The 22150-nt window shown below is 42.0% G+C and overlaps 1 long non-coding RNA gene across 1 annotated transcript; it reads left to right on the top strand.

The window, feature by feature from the left end:
- The first annotated feature begins 75 nt into the window (after positions 1 to 75).
- On the top strand, positions 76 to 21167 carry LOC134473059 (uncharacterized). The gene is made up of 4 exons (XR_010043162.1): positions 76 to 224; positions 2288 to 2467; positions 4907 to 4982; positions 21006 to 21167. It is a non-coding gene; the product is annotated as an uncharacterized LOC134473059 (long non-coding RNA).
- Positions 21168 to 22150: the final 983 nt, after the last annotated feature.

The following is a 22150-nucleotide window of genomic DNA, read 5'->3' as shown; positions in this document are numbered from 1 at the left end:
AGTCTCTGTTTGACTCTTCTTGCAGAAAAAGTACTGTGTATGCTTTTAAACAATTATTACTTTCTATTTCCCAGGTATTTATCCTAAGCAAAAAGAAAAAAAATAAAGAAGAGTTCATTTAATATAAGAAAAATATAAAATAAAGAACACTGTGGTTCCAAACCACAAACTAGAGAGCATGCAAACTTCAGAATGGGAAAGAATGTGGTGAACTACTACTTATGGTGAGTGGATGTTTATTACATAGCTGTTGTAAATGATGATTGTAAACACTGCAATATTTAAAGAGCCATATAAGATAAAGTTAATCGAAGAAATAAGATAGACACAGGTATAAGCCTATATAACTATGTTAACCAAAAGCCATGTTATATAAGATCTGCATAAAGTCTGAAGATAACACCAATGTCATTTTCCTGGTTTGAGTATTGTGCAATACTTAGGTAAGATTTTATCTTTGGGGGAAATTGGGAGAAGGATTCATGAATCCTATAGTTTTGTTTCTACAATTTCCTGTCAAATTGTAATTATTCCAAAATAAAACATGGTTTTGAAGTCCCAAAGTTTACATGGAGAAAAAAGGCTTGAAAAAAATTTAAATGGCTATTCTATCTGATAGAAATATGGGTAACTTTCTATTTAATTGTTTTTACATTTTTTTACAGTTATAAAAGGAAACAGACTCTGCTTTGTGTCTTTTTAAAAGGTTTCTTGGGCCAGACATTTAGCTCAGCCATGTCAGGCAAGCGCAAGGTCATGAGTTTAATTTCCAGTACAAAACAAACAAACAATACTTTTGAGGTGCAGAGAATTGAACCCAGAGCCATCAAACTGAGCTACATCCTTAGTTAGCTTGTTATTTCTAAAAAGCAAATCCTAGCTTTTATCAGCCAGCTCTGAGCTCACCTTCCCTGGGTACAATGTGTCTCTTAGTTCCCACAGTGGTTGTTTTTAACACTTCCCTTCACACCACCTGCCAGATGATCTGTCTCCAGATGGTCACCCTTGTGCATTTACATCTCACCTTCTAGTGCTCAGTCCAGGGCTCCATGCAAAACTTTCCTCATATTCAACAAATATGTATTCCATATATTCAACAAATATGTATTGCATCTAAAACTTTGTTGGGTACTAAAATAAGAAACCGCATGCACCAAAAGGCATGAAGAGCACTTATCTTCAAAGAGCTCATCGCTATGGACAGAAATGGACTTAAAACAACGTAACAAGGCCACTCAGAGTGAGGGACAGAGGATGAGCAGAGCACCGAGAAAGAAGAGCAAACTGTGCCTAAGTTGTGGGGACAGCTTAATTAAAAAAGTGTGTGGGCTGGGTCTAGAGGTTGGCAGAGGCTGATCATGAACACTCAGAAAAGTCTTTTAGACAAGAGTATGGCTTGGACAAAGATGTGTCTTAGTTACTTTTCTTGTTGCTGAGACAAAATATCTGACTCCAAAGTTAAAGGAGGAAAGGTTTATTTAGCTCACAGTTTGTAGAAGTTTCAGTCCATATTTGGCTGGCTCCAAAGCAGAATGGCACATGGCATAGGGGCAACCATTCATGGCAGCAAAAAACAGGAAAAGCAACACGTTTTTTCTGTCCCTTATATGTAGGCTACCTTATATGTCCCTTATATGTAGGCTACCCGTGGGTGTTACACTCATACCCTTAATCCCTGCATAACACTTCAGATTCAGCCACCTCTAAAAACATCCTACGACCACATGAGACATTGGTGGTGGTGGTGAGGATATCTAGACACAAAGCATAACAGAAATGGAACAGCACATGGACACTTTGGACCTATTCTTTTCCTAAGAATTACAACAACATTAATGAATTTTGAGTAAGAAAATAGTTGTTTGCATGAACTCTGTTGAGCCAATTTTCTATACAAGACAGTTAAATGTTCTAATTTTTATTGCTTTTACTTTTATGGTAACAGATTTTTCCCCATCTATTCTCTTTTGCTTTTCTATTGTACAGTATGGCTTTCATTCTTGGATCTGTGTGCTTTATTCACATCAAATTACATACTGAGTAAAGATTTTATTTTTATGCTAGATATATGCCTTTATTTATACTAACTTTCCTGGGTCAAATTTTATGTAAATCAGTAATGTCTGGGATATTTTGTTAATTTTTTGGTTAAAAAACAAATATTACCAAATACAATTTCTGCCTTTGTCATTTCTATTTTGTTTTGTTTATTCTGTACCCAATACTCATATGAATTAGGTAAACTATTGAGGAATTATTTGTTTTTGTTTCTTATATTACTCGTAAGAACCCTGAGTGGCAGTGTGACAGACAGATAGAGGGAATACAGAAGAGCAACGCTGAAAGGGAACAGGAGAGGCTGTAGCCACTCTGCCACACTGACTGCCACGCCCAAACACCAGGAGTGACTGCACCTTACACACAGGCCAGCGCAAGAGGGGAGGTAACAGGCTTCTGGATCTGAATGGTGAGAACAGTTCAATCAGAGAGGTGGAGTAAAGACATCCTGCTGTAAACATGGCCCACAAAAGGAATGGTGACAAGTTCATTGTTGATAACTTGATTCAAGTGAAGGGGCAGTATGAATAAGGGACACAGTGGGCCTTAAATACTAAGTAAAAGACTTGGGCTTTATACAGAGATAAATATGTAGTCCAAGAAATTGAATTGTCAAAACAATCATAAACCTGGGCAAAATATATAAAAAAATCATTTTAGATACTGACCAGCAGGCAGTGTAGGACAGTGATCCTTGATAGAGGAGAAACATTCAAGGTAAGACCCATGATCTGTCTGGCTTTTGGCTTGGGAGACTTCCTTCCACCAGCTGAACTGAAGTCCCAGAGGGTAGAGCTCTGGGCTGTGAAGCTGTAGGAATGGATGGGCAGGCAACAAAGAAGGAAGACCTGTATGTGGAGTGTGTGCCTGGGGATCTGGGGTAAAAATCTAGGTGAGCATTCTTCACCAGGCTTGGTTAAAGTTTAGAGTGTAGCTGAGCTAAGTGCATCTCCACAATGCCGGTCAACATCACCTATTGGAAGACGAAGAACAGACAGTAATACTGCAAATCATGCAATACTTGATATAGATTCTCAGTGGTACTACTACTAGAAAGACCACACAATACTTCCATCAGGGATGCATTCTAAGACCCTCAGTGGATTCCTAAAACTACAGATAATACCAAAACTAAATAGGTTATAATTTTTTCCTATGCATACAACCCTATAGCAAAGTTTAATTTATATTAAGCACAATGTAATATCAACAATAATGACCAATTATAAAAAATAATAATTATAAAATATGCTATAAAAGTTATTTAAAACTTCTTAATTTTTTCACTTACTATTTTCAAGCCATAGTTGACTGTAGGTAACTAAAACTACAAGGTGAAATAGTGAATAAGTGGAAACCACTGCATTTCAGGGATAAGGAACATGCTCCAAGATAAGAGGCACGCTCTGGAACTCAATTTTAAACCAAAATAGCCCTGCCCTAACAAAGGAAAAAAAAGAGGTCTCATAGGATTAAAAAGATATGCTAGCAACTTAATGATTTGCTAGAAAAAAACTCACCATCCATCAGGGGAAGACAAGAAAACCTAGGCTCCCTCTAAAGTTTCATCTACAAAGTCTAACACATAATCAGAATTACTGGACAAGTGAAGTAACAGAACCCGTAGTCAACTCACAGGGAAGAGGAAAAGTGGTAAGTCAGTCTGAAAGGAAACTTTAAGGAGGAGAAAGGTACTAGTTGCACATTTTGAAAGGACAAATCAGATATCCACTGGTCCAAAGACCATTCGGGAAGGTTGGGGCAGGAAGAACCATGGAGTCTTCTGAGCAGAATCTCCTAATAACCACAGGAAGGTGATGAAGAGCTGGACAAAAGTTCTGCAAATCTGTGAGTTTTGTCATTATGCTTAAAAAAATAACTAACTGTCAGTGCTGAGGCTCCCTTAGATTTTGATCTACCTTTATCATTACATATGAGCGAACTAGGACTCAAATGGTAAGTGACTTTCCTAAGATCCCAGGATCATTTTGAAGGTGCACATGGATTAGAACCCAAACCTCATAACTTTCCTACATCACACAGCCTCCCTGTGACCACCTCGTGCTAAAATAATCTGAGATGACTAATTGTGTATTCTTACAGGGGAAGTCCCCAGCCATACTTTCTGAGACAACACCAAGGTGTCACTTCTTCTTTCTTCTCCCACGTAAAATGAGAAGGTTTCCAGTAAGCCATCAGCTAGGAACAAAGGGGTGTCAAAAAGCACCAGAAACCAGAAACTTGATGCCCACTCATATAAGGCTTCTGAAATTGAATTGCTAGAAATTCATGTCCTTTAAACATTTGAGTTCATTTAGTTGTTGCCAAGAAGCATTATGACGTGGCCAGGACACTGGCATTGATTCATAGTAGTACCTGATTAGTATCAACAGAGGAGAAAGAAAATACATTACACATCCTCATGTGTATTTGCAAATGAAGTTCTTGGCAATATGCACCTGCAGATGAAGGATCTCAGTGGATGGGTCATGCTTTCTTCCTAGTCCTGGGAACCAAGACAAGGCAGTGACAGTGATTCTTCCAGATCATTTTCCTCCCAGAAAATAGCCACTGGCATCCCTCACCCATCCCTGGGCAGCTGTTGTCTAGGCTTTTAAAGATGACCTTTCCATGTACTTGTTGTGTCTGACAGTGAATGTGTTCCCTAGACCTCACAGCTGGTCAGGACATCTAAATGGATCAATCCAATTACGGTTCACTGCCCTTTTCTGAGGCCCTGTTGCTTTTGGGACTTGGTGTTGGTTCTCAGGATGGGGTGCTAAACGGACTGAGAAGTCCAGAGGGGGTTAGCTATGAACTAACTCTGAGTCTCCTCCCTATTCTACAGTAGATGAAGTTCTCTCAGAACTCCTTGGTCACAAAGGTGAAGAGCTGAGCCTTTGCCACCCACCTGCCTGTGTCACGTAAGTAGCACTGGTTTTATGTACATAGCCTCATTTCATCTTAACTATAACCCTGTGAAACAAGCATCATCTTTGCCTGTTTCTATTATAAAGAAACAGATTCTAGTGACGAAGTCTCTGCCCAGGATCACACAGCCCTTCACTCATGTCTAGTGAAACAATCACTCTGACTTTAAACTCCTGTCACAGAATTACTTCCGGATGTACAAAGGAGGGACACACAGCTGGGGAAGCCTTGAATCTTGGGAACTTGTAACTGAGTATGACATATATTTGTATAATGAGAGTGAAATTGCATAAACAAAAATGCTGATGAGAAGTAGAATCCAACCTTTTATGTATTTTCAAGCCTATGTTATGTAATATGCAATTTTTAAAAACTAACCAAAGAGCTATGCTACATGTGAGTACTTGTATATGTGTACGTGTATGTACACTAACAAACACCTGGTGGCTCCTTACACATAGGTTTGAATGTTAATTAACAATGCATAGAGGTAAGAATGTCACCTTTCTTTTTTTAAATTTTATTTAAAAGGGAAAAGAGAAAAACACAAAACAAAACAAAGCGGTGTAAGGGTACAAGTAATACAGAACTACAAAAAAAAAACAGTAAGAAATCACCAGTTAATAGATTACATATTATCATCTTAGAGATAGTTGCTCAAATCACAGTATCAAAGCATACAAAGTGGACATTCAAACAGTGAGACTGCAAACAGTTGTGTTCAATGATCCAACCAAAAACATTAATATGGTCAGCTATTTAACACCCCTAAACACACTTGCTGTTGTATCCTTTAGAGCTCTTTTTTTCCCTCTCTTTTTTACAACAAAATTTACACATTTTGGGTTTTATTACTCCTTAGTTCTTATTACTTTTTTGGGGGGAGAGAATAAAGTCAAATATGGCAAAACAAAGCTGTCAGTCAAAAACCAAGGATAGACATAGCACATGATGTAAAACAGAGTACAAGGTTATCAACAATGGTTATCAACAATGTCTCTTGTTTCCTTAAAAAGAATTGTCTATCTCATTAGATATTATAAAGTTGAACAAAACAGTAGAGAACAAGACCAATAAAACTTAAGCATTGTAAACATTACAGGACTTCCAAAGGAGACAATAGTCAAACCAGAATGGGCATCTTAGTGAATCTTATTGCCTTCAAAGTAGTTGCCTATACCCTCAAACTTGATACTATCATACAGAATGGAACAGAGTCTAATCAGTCAAAACAAGATAGTGGGAGTATTACAGGACTTCAAAACAAGTTAATAGGAAATCAAAAAAAGTTACTATTATATATCCTGCTAATTTTTAAAATTTTTCCCCTTAATTAAAACAAATATAAGAAATAACTTAAAAAATTTTTAATGTATAAGGGATAGATTGAGATAAAACAGGACATAACAATATAACAATACAGGTCAAAGCATGACTGTTTCAGCAACCTAGTGCTTCACCACCAAATAACCCGACTTAATAGTAGTTACCGTAGTGTCTGTCTTTTTCCTTGAAATATTTGAATAAAACTTCATATACTATAGCTTCAAATCTTTCCATATCAAGAAGCCCAGAATAAAGCCTTTCCAATTAATAAGTGAAAACTTTATAAGGCTTCAAGGCCACATAATGGGGAATCATGATTACCACATATTTTTATATATTTAAGAATGTCACCTTTCAATGCAAGTAAACAACTCCTAAAAAGCTCCTGTTTTTATTTGCAGAACAATATTCAAAAATCCTTCTACATTTGCTGACTTGCAACGTTAACTTCTATGTTTTCAAAACATTTCATTAGACATTTGAAGTGCATAAAGTCGCAAATTCTGAGTATTTAGGAAGAAGCACAAGCCCACACACATCAGTACCTACCAAGTAAACAGTAACTCAGCTCTTGCCAGTCAGCTTCTCTGAACATCCTTATCTAACTACTGCATATGTTGGGGGTAGGGACCTGCCCTGCCCAGTCGGCTTTGGCAGAGGTGGCTGAAGCCTAGGGAGATGACCTGGTAGATTTGGAGCCAGAGGACTGTCTCCATTCTTTATCTCCTTTTTCTGGAACAACCAGAACATAGCAGGACCCAGAGGCAGCCAGTTTATTTTTAGAACGTGCATCAAGTTCTCCGCCAGTGTTCAAAAGCCAAGAAAAGAAGAGAACTCACTGGCCCAACTGAAGCTACAAACCCCCAAAGGGAATCCAGGAGGCCTAGAGCAGAGCACTGAGAAGAGCCACCTGTTACACCAGAGGATGAGATTCCTGTGAAAGGCTGAGCACATGTCCTCAGTCACCCAGGAAACATGCTCTAGCCTGGGGCAGCATTTCTCCTGCTCGCCTGGCAGGGACATCTTTGCTGCTCTCCACCTCCGCAAACAGAGGGGCCTCCTGCTGGTCCCCAGCTCCACTGCACACAGGGTATGTCCCACATGCAGCCTGTGCTTCACCCACAAGAGACCCTCCACTAACTGCTTTTCAATGAATGGGGGCCTCTACCCCCTCCTCCCTGCCAAGCACAGAAATAAAATTTCAATTTCCGGCCATAACTCAAAAGGTCATTGCCCCTTTCCCCTGTGCTGAGTCATCTAAGGAAGTGTGAGATCTACTGAACACCTGGCTTTCTAGGTGGATTAAATTTTATCCAGCAGATGTTTACTGAACACCCACAACAGTGTGTGTGGGTCTACCTGGCAGTGAGACACCCTGAATAGGAGAGATTGTAAACTGGTGGCCATCCATGAAAGTCATCGATAATGGACCAGAGATGGCCTAAGCACACAGTCATAGCAAAGCCCTCCACGCAGCCTGCATAGTAACTGGAATGGTACCCAGGACGAAACTAGTTGGCATGTATGCAGGTCGGGTTTCTGGGCTAAGTTTAGCAAATCAGGGAAGAACAAAAAGCTCTGAAGCTGTGAGGCCATAATCAGGGTAAAACGAATATCTGGATGGGCAACGGGTCCTTTCCTTCCTCCCCCACTGGTGTGGGCTTCCTGTTGTACTGGTGCTGTGAACCAGATGCTTTCTACCCCAGGAAACTGGGAAGCCATGCTCACCCCCACAGAACCACAAATACCAGGGGGACTTCAGGGCAGGTATCCCCCATTCTTCAAGGATTAGACTTAGACTCCTCAAGGCAAAACTCCTTCCCCTTCTGAAAAGACCTTAAAGCTTTTCTCCTGGTTATCTGTCAATCTGTGTTGAAGGCTGTGCCCACCTCTCCCAACACTTACACACACACACACACACACACACACACACACACACACACACATCCAGAGCAGGTCCCCTCTTACTGCCTACCTGTTCAACATCACCCTAGAAGTGGCTGCCTTCCAGTGACCTCTTTGCCTCCTTAAAGACCCAGGGTGAGCAGTTATTTGGGAAACTCCATGCCAAGCCTTTCCAACAATTTATTTTCAGCCATCCTTCTCACCAGCAGAGTTCATTTATGCCCAGAGGCTGTCTGTGCTGGAACAGGAAGCCTCTAGCAGTGTCATCAGTCCCTCAAGTATACATTTCAGAGCTCAAGGGCAATGTGAATAGCTAGAAGCTTACAGACCTTGGCCAGGAGATTTTGCACTGGCTTCAGAGATCCAAGAGCATGTGCAAAGAGGAAACAGGCCCTGCACTGCCATCACCATCCCTTAACATTAGCTTTTTCATCATTCCCAAACCGTCATGAAGCTCCTGGTCATGTAGTTGGTATTTCTTGTATAGTCCTGTAAGTTAAAACTGGATATCTTGGGCCCAAGCAGCAGGGACTTTATCAGATATGATTTCTCTATTTTTTTTAAAAAGATAATAAACATTTTTATGTTTTAAGTAAAAATTATACTATAAATGTTGAGCTTTTAAGTACCACCTTAAATAATATATTATCTAACACAATCTGTGATCTGGATTTGCTAAATGGTTTGAAGATTCTGCTCAAGGGTAACCCTGAAGAAACAAAGGAACACACAGAACACCAGCTATGCCCTGCCCTTCTCTCAGTGTAGAGCCTGGACCACTTGGAGCATGGAACATGACCAAGAGCCAGATGCACTGGCCTTCGGGAAACATCAGATGTTTGTATTGTCCAGAATAATCGTATCATCTCAAAAGGGTCAACTCAGCAGTGTAGCTATTCTCTGCAACTGACATTTAAAAACCTATCAGCTGAGGTTGTTTCCCAGCACTGATTATCGCTTGTTCTGCTCCTGCCCTCATTTGAGTGGGTCCTGGTCAAGGAAGTCAGCTTAAATGTTGCTTCATCCAGGAAGTTTTTCCTGATCTTCCCCCAACTAATGGTGTCCTGTCATTTCCATTTTGGCCTATCATTCATCTTCCTTGCAATCCCACTGTAACTGAGTTATAAGCTCTGCACAGGACAGGCCTCCCCAGGGTTCAGCACATACCAACCACAGGACAAGTGTTCAATAACATTCTATGAATGAATGAATGAACAGGCAATCCTTGTGGACCAGGAACTCTTTTCTAGCTTTTTAGGCATGGAGTCCTTAAGTCAAGATATACCAAGTTCTTCTTAATTACATGTCTCCCCACACAGATCTATTTTCTCCCCACTGAAGAGCAATAGTAAGTTGACTCTGTTCCTATATGCAGCCCCAGATTTCTCTAGAACAGGGAAGGGAAAACTGTGGCCCATGAAATTAAGTTTTACTGTGCTACACGCATACTTTCACATATTGCCTGTGGCTGACCTTACAATATACAACAGCTGCAGAGTTAACTAGTGATGACAGAGGTCTACCAAGTAGAAATATATACTGTATAACCCTTTTCTAAAATTGTGCTGAGCCTGCCCATAGAAAACTCAGAGAAAAACAGAAGTGGAGACAGAGCAGCAGGTGGTAGGAGAGGGTCCTCAGACAGAGTCCAGGAGAGGATGATCCTCTTTCTGGAACAGTGGGTGGTCTGTACTCTCTGGAAAGCGCTTGTGAAAGCTGCAGGTGTGCTGAGCACCTGGTATGGCATTATACACTGGGAGGAATCACTTTCATGGTCTGCTGGCTGTGTGATCTTAGGTTTTCTTGCTGCTTGTGGCTTTCATTTCTAAGCCTTTAAAAGAGAAGCTGCTTACCTTGAGAGATTTTCAATAAAATAAGCTCTCCGAGAGCTGCCCTGTATAGTGCCTGAGGGCCTGGGCTCCCAGGTTTCCAGCAAAGCTTTGGCATGCTCCGGTTGGAATCCTACCCTCTGCCTCTTGCCAGTTCTGGGGCCTTGGGAAGCACTGAGTATCTGTATGCTCATTTCCCCATCCCTTGCAGGAGGATGGTGAGAGCACCCAGCTAAAGCATTGCTGTGAAGATTAAATGGTGTACATAGCACCCAGCACACAGGGTACCTGGGAACTCCCTGTGCTCTTACTATCAAATTCTCAAGCACAGATCCCAATCTATGGCAGAGTTTGACAGTTGTGATTTTCTCCCACCTTTCCTTCTCTACATGGTCAGGGGAATCTTCCAAGTATGATAGAGAAGACTTGTGCTGGAATCCACATGCTTGCTCTGTTACCAATTTGCTGTGTAATTCTGGGTCACTCTAGTGATGTCTGTAAGTGGCTGAAATGTTGCTTATACAATGAAGGCATGGGTCCAGATTCAGCATCTCCACACCTAATTGGTGATATGACTCTCTGAGAACCTGATAACCCCAGCTTCCATAGCCCCTGCCTTAGGGATTCTGATTCCCAAAGCCTGGAATAGGGATCTTTTAAGCAAGTACCTCAGGAGATTCTTTGGAAAACACTGGGCCCAGTGAGCTCTCAGGCCTGTTTGAGCTGTAAAAGTCCTACATGGTCTGCTCCCATGACCCATGCCAAATGTGTGCATATATGCATGTGCAGATATACATGCATGCATTGGGGATAGGGAGAGAGAGAGAGAAACAGACAGACAGATGGAGAAAGATGGAGAGAGAGAGAAGACAAGAGAAAAGACTGAGATCTGTTTATTTCTAGGTTGTCAACCAGGCATTCTATTTCAGAAAGATGTGAGGCTGTCATATGAACAGTTCATTCTGATGCCCAAACAACCTGTGAGTACATGTGACTTGCCTGTTTCCTCTGACTGAGTTTTTTATCTCCAGAAGGCTATGCACTTCCTGAGAGCACTGAGCTGTCAAGGAGGTCTGAGCCCCTACACATTGTTAGCCCTGAGGTAAATCTTCACCTGCCTAAGTCACAGTTTCATCCTCTACAAATACCTACACGTAGGGTCTGCAGAGTTGTTCTGAGAATCCTGTGAGGTCACTGCTGAGCCTATTTTGTAAATACTGAAACTGCCTTAGTATCATCTACATCACTGCTTGCCAGCTGTCTTGAAAGCTGCACCTGTGCACCGCCAGTTTCTTGTAGCTAAACCTAGTTTTTCTCAGGCTCTTAGCCTGTGGGGATGCAAATACCATGACATCTGGAGAGTCTTTGTGTTACTCTTCCTTCCTGCTTGCTTGCAACCTTATAAATGAAGACATTAAAATATCAGGGCCCCAAAGACATGGAGCCTGCTGAGACAGGGAAGACCAAGAGGGGAAACATGAGGATGCCCTAGAGGCCCAGAAGGCAGCAGACCCATCATGGGCCCAAGGGGACATGCACAGCCACTCCAAGAGCATGGACTATGTACTTGTGTGCCTCAATGTGTATTTGTCTTCCTTTGTAATTACAAATGTGGAACCAGAATGTGTGTGTGGTGTGTGCACGTTGCCTAGGTTCACATGACCCTGCACAGTACTATTCCAGGAGCTGACAATGGCGTCATACTTCCTTACCCCTTGAAATGAAACCTGAGCACTGAAAATGCAAAGCTGTGGTTTACATTCTGCTTGTTCCCCATTTCCTGCCCATCAGGCAACAGGTACTTAGAGAAAAATGTGGGGAGCAACAGAACTTTTCATGGATGCTCCTTATCTCTGCCACATTCCCCAGGCTCTTCCCATTTCCCCTTGGTCCCCCAACTTTTCCCACATGCATTGTTCTGCAAACCCTTAGAATGAATCTAGACAGATACTACTGATAAAGATTCAAAGACTGCAAAGCTAAAACAAAGCATAGAGATGCATAAGTGCTCCTTCCCTACTTGGAAAGAACTGTAAATCCCTGAGAAGTGAGGAGACCAGTGCAAGGTCTCATGGGTCACTGTGCATATTTCATATTGATTCCCGAAAACAGCACCTAAGGCTTAAAAGAGCTTTGCTTGCTGGGTGGAGAGAGGTGCTCAAGGAGGATGGGAAGAAAAGTCAAATTCAACTCAGGCCTGGATTGTAAATATTCTTCTGCAATAGTGGGGCCCTCTGAACCAGCAGTTAGATCATTTGGAAAGGTGATTTTGGAAAATAGATAGGATGGAACAGGAGTGGGGGCTGGTTAAATTTGAGCCATGTATTCCTATGCTGTCAAACGCACCACTCCAATAAGTCTCAGAACCCCTGCAGCCTGGGGAGAATCACCCCCCCAACCACACCCCACCCACTGAGAAGCCAGGGCTGGCCTAGAAGCTACCTAGCTGCTTGGCTGTAGAGCCAGGACCCAAGCCTATGGTCTTGATCAGTAACCCTACTGTCCTTACAAAAAAATTAGGTCTATGCTTCTCTTCCACTCCCGTCTCAGCTCCTTCGAACAGGGCTTTGTCCCTCTCCACTCACTACACTTGACTCCACAAAGTCTTGAGGACAGGCTTTGGCCCTTTTCATGCCCACAGTTGACACTACTGACCACTCTTCCCCTGGCTCCTGGAACATCATGCGTTGCTGGCTTTCCACATGCCTCTGGAGGCTCTGTCTCAAGCTCCTCTTTTTCTCCTTCGCCAGCTCTCTCTGGGTAGATGCTCCTCAAAGCTGACTCTTGCTTTCTTGGATACTCTGGCTCCACAAAGGCAGTTCCAGATACTAGCTTCTCCCTGTGATCCCCAATTGCCCATCCCTAACCCTCATCCTAAAATATATGGGCAATTATCAGCATCTCTTCTCAAAATCAGATGCCTAAAGTGCCCAAGTCACCTCGCCATGCTTTCTTCTGTTGGTTAATAACACCACTAGCTGCTCAATTTCTCACTGTAGAAATTTATTCCCACACCTCCCCACAACCAGCACTATTACTGTACATCTGACTAATTATAACTCCTGCATTTTAAATTTTTTTCTGGTCTTTTCTTTCCTGTTCCTATGACTATCATTCTAATTCATGTCACCACCAAACTCCTTGACAAAGTATACAGGGCTTTGTGGCAAAATCAGGGTAAAAGGCCCCATACCCCTTTCTCAGGGTACATAGAGACAACAGTTTCAGTCCAGCTCAGAGGCATCCAGTCTGTCTTTGCAGGCAGGATGACATCCTGGTACAGGGTTGCACAAGAAGAAGCCATGCCTCCCTAAATGCATGACTGCAAGTCTATCCTGGAGATGTCTCCCTGCCTTCACACCATCTATAGGGAACTTCAGTCTCCAGAGGGACACATCTGTCTTTACCCACACCCACCACATATACACACAATTCATCACTGCTGTTGCTGACTGCGATAGACAGATTCTATTGGCTCCTAATGCCCCACTTCCAACCCGAGTATTTACACTTCTGTGAAATCCCCTCCAGAATGTGGGCAGGAGCTATCAGTGGCTTCTAGTCAAGGGGACACTGCCAGAGTGATGGGATTTTATTCCCACAGTTACATTATGTGGACTTCATAACTTGAGTCTTGTTAGAAGACTCTATTGCCTTCTTGGTCCACATGCTTTGGTGAAGCAAGTGTTACTTCAGAGGCTGCCATGTGGAAGGAACCAACGGTGGTCTCTGGGTGACATTTAGCTCTGGCCCTTGGTCCAACACCTTGCAAGTTACTATAGCAACTACACAAGTGAACTTGGAAGTGAATTCTATATGGTGAATTCTCAACTGTGATCAAGCCCTGAAAGACACTTTGACTGCAGCCTTGTGAGAGACCCTAAAGCCAAAGCTGCAACTAAGCTGTGATTTGATGCCTCCCTATCAGAATCTGCAGGATAATAAATGCATGCTCTTTTAAGGTGCTAGATTCGTGTTAATTTGTTACATAACCCTGGCAAAAGAACGAACTTGCTATTACTTCTGTTTGAACAAACGGAAGTAAGCTCTGTCTGCTGCAGTGTGCATATATAACAAACAGAGGTATACTGGCCAAAACCCTGCAGGTCACCCACCTTACTGGTCTCTCTTGTACATCTCCCCCCACACCAACTTTTATTTTTAATCACTAAATGCCTATATTTCCTCTACTTGAAATACCTGCCTTCTTTTTTGACCTTCAAAATCTAGACGAAATGTCACTATCACAATGAAGTCTTCAGAGAGTGATCACTCTTCTGGGATTTTATAGCTTGCTGTGTATCCTTCTACCCTGCACCAACTACTGGGCCCTGTGCATGACTACCTTGAGGTGTCCTTTTATCGCTCAATATTCCACCTCATCCAATTCATTATTTTGTTCCCAGAACTTATTAAATCATAGGAAGTCAAAAATACATGTTAAATGTTCATGTAGCTCAGCCTAATACACCTCTTCCACCAGGACCACCACAGCCAGTCAAAGAGCTATATAACCATTTGAAGACAAAGTCTTGCTATTGCCTTGGTAGCCCTCTTTTAAGACTTTTGTCATATCTTATTTATGTAAATAGGGAGAACTACCTTCAAAGGGCAGCAGATCTAGGTGAGTAAAAGGCCCTTTTGTTGTGTTCAGAGCCAGGATAATTTGGGCAAACTAACCTGGAGTGGGGTGAGGGCCAACAGAGGTGACATAGACCCCAAGAAATCCCCTGCAGAGGGGAGGCCAAAGACTAAGAGTGACTAGTGTTCAATTTGAAATTGTTGACCTTGTTGTAAGGAGAGAGAGACTGACAGAAACATTACTTATCATTTGAAACAAATTCATCTGGGTATCCTTGATATTATCTGGAAATTCTTAATTTCTGTGACATAAATTTCTCCTTCTATATATTTCCTGTCAAGTTTGTAATTAACATTGCCTTGTTTACTTTAAAGTATTTTGTGGAATTATGAATAGGGGCTCTGGGCCATTGGGGCACGGAATAGGCACAGTGCAAAAGATTCAGGGTAATTCATAAACTGAACAAAGGTCACAGAATCAGGAGTTCAGATCTAGGAGTGGCCACAAAAGGTAACCACAAAGGGGAAATGTTAAGAAGGGCTTGGAACTTTGCAAAGGCAGAGTGTGACATCTTGAAGCAGCTTTATTTAGGCAATCTTACCGAGAACTCAAGGAGAGAGAGGCCAGCAGACCTTGAGGCTAAAGTTATAACACAGGTGGCCCTCTGAACAGACACTGAGCAAGGACTGGATATGCCTCCTCCCACTCACCCATCTCAAGGGGGAGAGTTTGACAGCAGATTAGCACAGGTCTTCAGCTGAGGATAGAATGAGGTGGTGTGGGGAGCCCTGACAGCCCAAGAGGGGTTGGGAAAACCTCATATTGGCTCACAAGTGGGTATGCACCTTCCAAGAGAGAAGCTGAGTGTTTCATCAGGTCTACTGGAACTCCTAAGAATGTACTGAGAGGTTTCTCTGCACTCTCCCTTCAAGTGTAAGTTAGTTAGAACCTGGCCAGCAGCTCTGGCTGGCCACCATCAGAGTTCAGAACGTTGGTACAGACAGTAGCTCCCTCCACGCTCCAGATTTGAAACCTCCCAGTCTCTCTGGGGCCAAATCCCTTCGGGAACCAGATGATGGGGCCCTACTAGTGCATCGCTGCCTATAGTAGTGGTCAGTTACACTGGCATTGGGCTCCCAATAAAATATCAAATCCCCACAGATAGCCCTGGCTGCCCCAGCACTGGGCCTTCAGAGCTAAGCCTGGCAGTTATACAGGAAAAATATAACTCTCGACCTATTAGATGTCAAAGGTACCAAGTTCATGCCAACAATCCTCACAACAAAAATGAATGAAGTTTTGAACAAACGGTGGAAGTTTAAAATTCTATAGGAAATAAGGAGACTAACAGCTCTTGAATTTCCAGCAGGCTTTGAATCGGTGGCTCTCCAGGTCCTTCGTCACAGGTAGTTCATACAGAAAAATCACAATGAATGGACAATGTGGATAAAATTACAGTCAACTGATAGGATAAGTATATCTGCTTAGCTATCTAATATTGATTCAGTAATGAAACAAGTTACATAGAAAAGGTACATGGAAAAATCAGAAGAATTCCTGGGAAGGGAGGAGAGTACGATGGGTCTGGTGTTCTGATTACCCAACCTCTGCACCAGGTTGCGCTAATTACAGTATAATCCCAAGCTATTATTTCTCGCTAGGAGGCATGCAGGCCTGTTTACAGCTTTCCCACTCTGAGCCTGGCTCATTTCAGATTCACTTCTGGTCACAAATCTGATGTTTGTATTTCTTATGTGTGCCGACTTCCTTGAGGGCCCAATTCCTCTTTGACTGTGGATTAATTTCTATCTAACTTAGCTGCCTGTGCTAGCAGGATTCTACATCCTAAGGGTGAGGCCCTGCCCAGAGGGTCAGCCAGAGTTCAAGCCCATCTATGTCTCCTTGCTAGTGTACTCTCCGTCATGGGCATCTCACTATTCTCCACCACCAGCTGGGCCAGCTCCTCCTGCCTCTGTACATCATGATAGTTTTAAGACGTGGCCGGAATTCTTCAGTATCTCTCCCTTCAACAGCAGAACCTTCCTCTGCATGTGGGCTGTTCAAACAGAACACTGAAGAAGTGACCATGTGCAACTCCAGATTTGTGAAAGTAATGAAAGTCTTGTCTCCTCTCCTCTCCTCCCCTCTCCCCTCCCCTCCTCCTTTCCCCTCCCCTCCCCTCCCCTTTTGTCCTCTCCTCTCCTTTCCTCTCCCCTCTGTCCTCTCCTCTCCTTCCCTCCCTTCTCTTTTCCTCCCACCCCTCCCCTCCCTCTTGTTGGAATTGGAGCTCCTCAAGAAAGGAATTATGTCTTGTTTATCTTTATATCATTAATAACTAGCACTATATAAATAGGATGTAAATAGTAACAGTTAATATTTGTTTATTAATTTAATCAATCAACATAGAAAAAGTTTAAATAGCATGATGCCCATCCCCTCTCCCTCCAGATATATTTCATTTTTCTGTGTGAGTTTAATTAAAAGGGAGTTATAATTCACAGAAAATGGCTTACTTCTCTGTTCCCCCATCCCCATTAGCAATTTGTGACCCTGTGTTATATTTATGTCTTCTCTAATAAGACAGAGATTTGGAGCTGTTTCTGAAACCATTTCTGAAACACTGCCTCCGATAAGGCAACTGAGGCTCACAAAAGTTGCATAACCTTGCCCAAGGACACAGACATGACAAGGCTTAAATCTACCACAAATAGAAATATTTCATCAAATTATGTGGCTGAATCTTACAGACGTCCTGGTGAAGAAGCAAGCTATACAAGAAATGAAGTTATGTTTTTTTAGGAAGCAAAGCTAACCTGCAGTGTTTAAAGATACCCACATAAAACTAAAAGGAAAAGAAGACAAAGAGTATCTCCAAGGTCAACACAGTGACCTTGAGGGGGAGGAGCAGGGATGATGAGACGGTGCTCTTGAGGGATTCAAGGGAACAGTGATACTTTATTTGCAAAACTGTGTGCAGTTATACAAATAAGGGAGGAAATGGAGAATACATTTTCTCATTTTACTCATTTGAAAATTAATTTTAAAAGTTTATTTGTTTGGATTCACCAGCCCATAACGAGGCTGGAATAAGGTTGGGAAATGTTTCAGTGCCAACAAGGCAGAACATAAGCTTAACGTGTAGACCTGTCTCCTTTGGCAGTTTATCATTCTCTTGTCACATAGGCTTTCACAACCTGGGCTTGGGGTTCTATAGAGGTGGGAGCCACACGCAGTGGGCACTACATGTGGGATCCTGCATTAACTCCAGTTTGCTACTCTGTGTCTACCTGCTGTGCAAATTATCTACTGAGAGCTCATGCAACAAATGGGTTTTCATGCTTAAAGAAAAATGTAGAAAATCCTTGGGATATCAGCTCTTCTTCAAGTCATAGACATAGTATTTTAAAACACTAAATTTACTTTTTTTAAAAAAAAGTTCTTTGTTGCAGACTATTCACTGAGATGTCTTTTGGGCCTTCCTTCTGCATCTAGAGCTTTGAGGGCCTGCTTTGTGCAGCCTCAACACTATCCCTTCCTTCTACACCCTCCCTGTTTCTGTGCTTAGGGAAAGTCTATTGCCTTGAACACCTGGACCAATTCTAGTGACACTGGCTTATCAGTGGTCCTCTTTGGGGGAGCTGTGGCTTTTAGGAGAGGAAGTCCTATTGGGGCTGGGTTCTGTTGGTAGCTGGGCCTCAGGAAAAAGAGATGGGACCAGTAGTAATCATGACACACTGGATTGCACAGAGCTGAGCCATGTGCTGCCTGGTCTGATAACTCTGTTCCAGACTAATCTGCTGCTGCCCTTGGGTTCCTCCAGCTTGAGACCTCCACCCTCCTCCTGGACCTGCTGGCTTCTAGAGCTCCTGACATAGGAGTACTCTAACGTTCAAGCTGCTACGGTGAAGTCCTGTCCTATGACTTCCCAGAGCCATGGCTATCCAGAGCTAAGACCAGCAAGGAAAAGCCCAGGGCACCAGAATAGACAGGGGTGTGCTCAGCACAGCTGCTCAACAATGGATTCTTGTTGGACAGCCAGCACTGGCCCACCCCTCTCTTGAGAGAACAAGCTCCCTCCCCAGGGAGCCTTGCCCATTGTGTGACTCCCTGGCTATTCTCAAGTCATGAGCTCATGAGCAACATGGATTATCTAAGCAAAGGCAACTGTTCCTCTTGGCCTTACTCCAGCACTTCATTATTACAAACAGTGAAGACTGTTTAATGAGTTATTACTACATTCCAGGTATTCTGCTGAGCCCTTTATGTGCATATCTGAGTCAATCCAAGTCAATCATACCTAAATTTTAAGTAATATGTTTCCCCATTTTATCAATGTGTTCATACATGATGAGGTTAGGTGACCATCAGGACCACCCAGTAGATATAGATGAACTCAAGTCTGAATGACCCCATTCAGCCTGCTAAAGTATCAACAGAAATTATACTGCTTTGTGTTCAGGGGAAGCCCCCTCTTGGTCACCATCTATACACTTTACATTTTCTACCACTTTACCATGGCTTCCCACTAGCCTTATGGTTTCCAGCCCTCTGCTCTTCCTTGTTCTCATCAATTCCCCAGTCTCCCTTTTCCAGGGGATACCTTCAGGGCTCGTTTCTCTTTGGCTCCCATGGAGAGCAAGTATTGCCAATAAGAGGTCCTTTGTGAGCTCTCCTGAAATAAACTTTGAGGGGCCTTCATTCAGATCTCAAACTCCCGGGGCCTTTCCGTAAGTGTGCCTACACCCTTGGATATGGTCTAGATCTCAATGACATCTTTGCATTGACAAAGATGCATAAAGTTTTAATTGTGATCTGTACGCCCTGGACAAGTTCTTAAACTCCTTGTATGTTTCCTCATCTGTAAAATAGCAATAATATTTGTGTCTAGTTCTCCAGTTTGTTGTGAGGATTAATCAACACATGTAAAGCAACTTTAAAAAGTGCCAAACTGAAGCTTGTAAGTCATTAGTTACCAACTTTACCATTTTATTACTCACACTAAGGCAGGAAAGTATGTAATGCATTTTAGAAAGAATTTTATCATGAAGGTAAAACTTTTGAAGTGCTGCTGTTCAAAGGGTTCATCCTCAAATTCGTGAGACACAAGTGGACTCAGCAGCTCCCACTCACTGAAGTGCAGGATAATCCACAGTAAAAACCAGAAGGCCTGGGAGATAAGAGTTAAAGGGCTGGGGCGTCATCCAGTTAGCTGGTCTTTTTTAAACTGCCAAAATAGATCTCATAATTAGCAATATTTCTCCTTCCAGGATTTTAAAGACATTGAATAACAAATAGATGAAGCTTTTAAATAGGAAAAACAGGATAGGTTTTTAATAATAAAAACAGCATTGATATTACAGTCATTTTTCCAAAAGCTTCATTCCTTCCTACCTCTAACCTCTTCTTCTCAAAGACGGAGATTGGCTCTGGCCTTCTGGAAAATCAGACCCATCCTCCACTGCAGATTCTCTGACTCCTACCATTGCAGGTCCCAGTCTTGGGGAGAGTTGCCTAGATGACATGGTGATTTCTAAGAAATAGGAAACAGGAGCTGACCTCTAGCTTACTGGCTAGTGAGTTTCCAGTCTCTCCAGGAAGGAATGAAGAAGCCAAGAGGAACCGAGTTTTAGAAATGGAGTTGGGAATCTGGATAGGCCAGGGACTCAAAAGTGTGCAGGGTGGAATATCAGAGAGCAGACAGCTCCAAAGAGAGAGAGAAGAATCTGCACAGGACCTCCTAGAGTCTTCAGCTGAATCCTCCTTTAAGCCAACATGTAGGGGAGAGAAAGAACCATGCTACAGCAAAGAATTCCTTGTGCCTCACAGAGCTTGGAATTGTCCCTATTTCATCAAGCCAAAATGTACAGCCTTAAAATACACAGGTCAGTAGGTAGAGTACTCAAAAGGATCTTGCCTCATTAATGCAAGAGATGAAATTCTGCTCTAGTTACATCTAACAGAGTTTAAAATACCCAAAAGATCAAATTTTTTAAGTAATTATATCCTGAATAAAGGTCAAAAATATATATAGAAATATAAAAATATCTGACACTCAGGGGTATAAAACTCACAATATCTTAAATATGAAAAGAATAGTATCAGGCATGTACAAAGAAAACAACTCATAATGAGAAAAATGTGTCAATTACAACAACCTCAGCACTGATTCACATGACAAAGTTAATGTATAAGGGCATTACAAATTTTGTTACACTATTGGAATGGCTAAAATCTGACACATTAACGACAATAAATGATGGAGAGAATGTAGAATAATAATTCTTCATTCATTCATTTCCTGTGGGAGTATAAAATGGTACAATCTCTTTGGAAGACAGTGGCAGTTTCTTATTAAATATATTCTTATCCCTCAGGAGGACCTTGGCAGGCCTGCAAGTGTGCTGGTGACCCCACCCTCCACCCAGAAGGCCCCGACAGGCCTGGAGAGCACTGGTGATCCCTTCCTCCATCAGGGCCTGGGTGGACCTGAAAGATCCCTAATGACACAGGAAGGCCCCAGTTGGAGCACACACAATGGACAGGTGGGTCTGGCAGTCTGGAAAAGTCTAAAGCAGCAGCAACAATATGAGCTAACTGTTGGTTCATAGCAATTATCCTAGGCTGGTCAACTCAAGAAGCATAAAGGAATCACCAACTGGGCTGCCCTTACACCACAGGATCCAGCAACTGGGAGAACACCAGTCACACAGCAGCACCCTAACTCAGGCACATACACAATGACAGGCAAGTGAGACAGACTAGTGAGACTGAAAAGATTGAAATATGAAGCATCAGGTGGTAAGTTAGGTGAACTATTATTGTGCTTAGGGACAAAGACACATGGAGTAGAACTAGATGGGTGGAGCAGTCTTCTTTATTTTTGTTTTTTCTTTCTTTTAAATTTAATTTAATTTTATCTTAATTTATTTTTGCTTTTATCTTACTTATTTTACTTTTTATTTTTCCTCAATTTTTTCTTTCTCTTTAATTTTCTTCTCTTTTGGTTTTTCTTTATCTTTTATTCTCTTTTGTTTTCTTTTGTTTTCTTTTTTCTCCCTCTTTTCTAAATGACTCAGGAGAATTCCAGGCACATAAAACTAATCCCATCCCCAAATCTAAAAACCAAGCTCAGATAATCCCTCAATCACTCCTTCATTATTTCTTTTCTACTCTCTTCTCTAGTTTCCCAACCCAGCATGATCATCCTTTACTTCCAACCTTGCCTGTATCACTTTTCCAGTCATCATTGTTTTATACAATAGCCTCCCTAAATTTTCCCACCACAAAGTAAAATCACTCCACCAAAGGGAAACATTTTATATACAAACTCCTGATTTATGATCAGTTCTGTTGTACAACTATAGACATTGCTCTTGTGGTCTAAATACAAAATCAGTACTAAGCAGTTTGTTAGCTTTTAAATTGTGTTTGATGCTAACTATGCTATTTTACATAGGATGTCATATCTGCCTTAATCAGTTATTCCCACTGTTGTAACATTACTGGGAACTTCTGGGGT

Source organism: Cavia porcellus, unplaced genomic scaffold (assembly GCF_034190915.1).
Source record: "Cavia porcellus strain 051 isolate PalLab524CR breed Dunkin Hartley unplaced genomic scaffold, mCavPor4.1 scaffold_1, whole genome shotgun sequence".
Lineage (NCBI taxonomy): Eukaryota > Metazoa > Chordata > Mammalia > Rodentia > Caviidae > Cavia > Cavia porcellus.
Note: the sequence above shows the minus strand (reverse complement) of the source record. Positions and strands in the feature narration are given on the sequence as shown.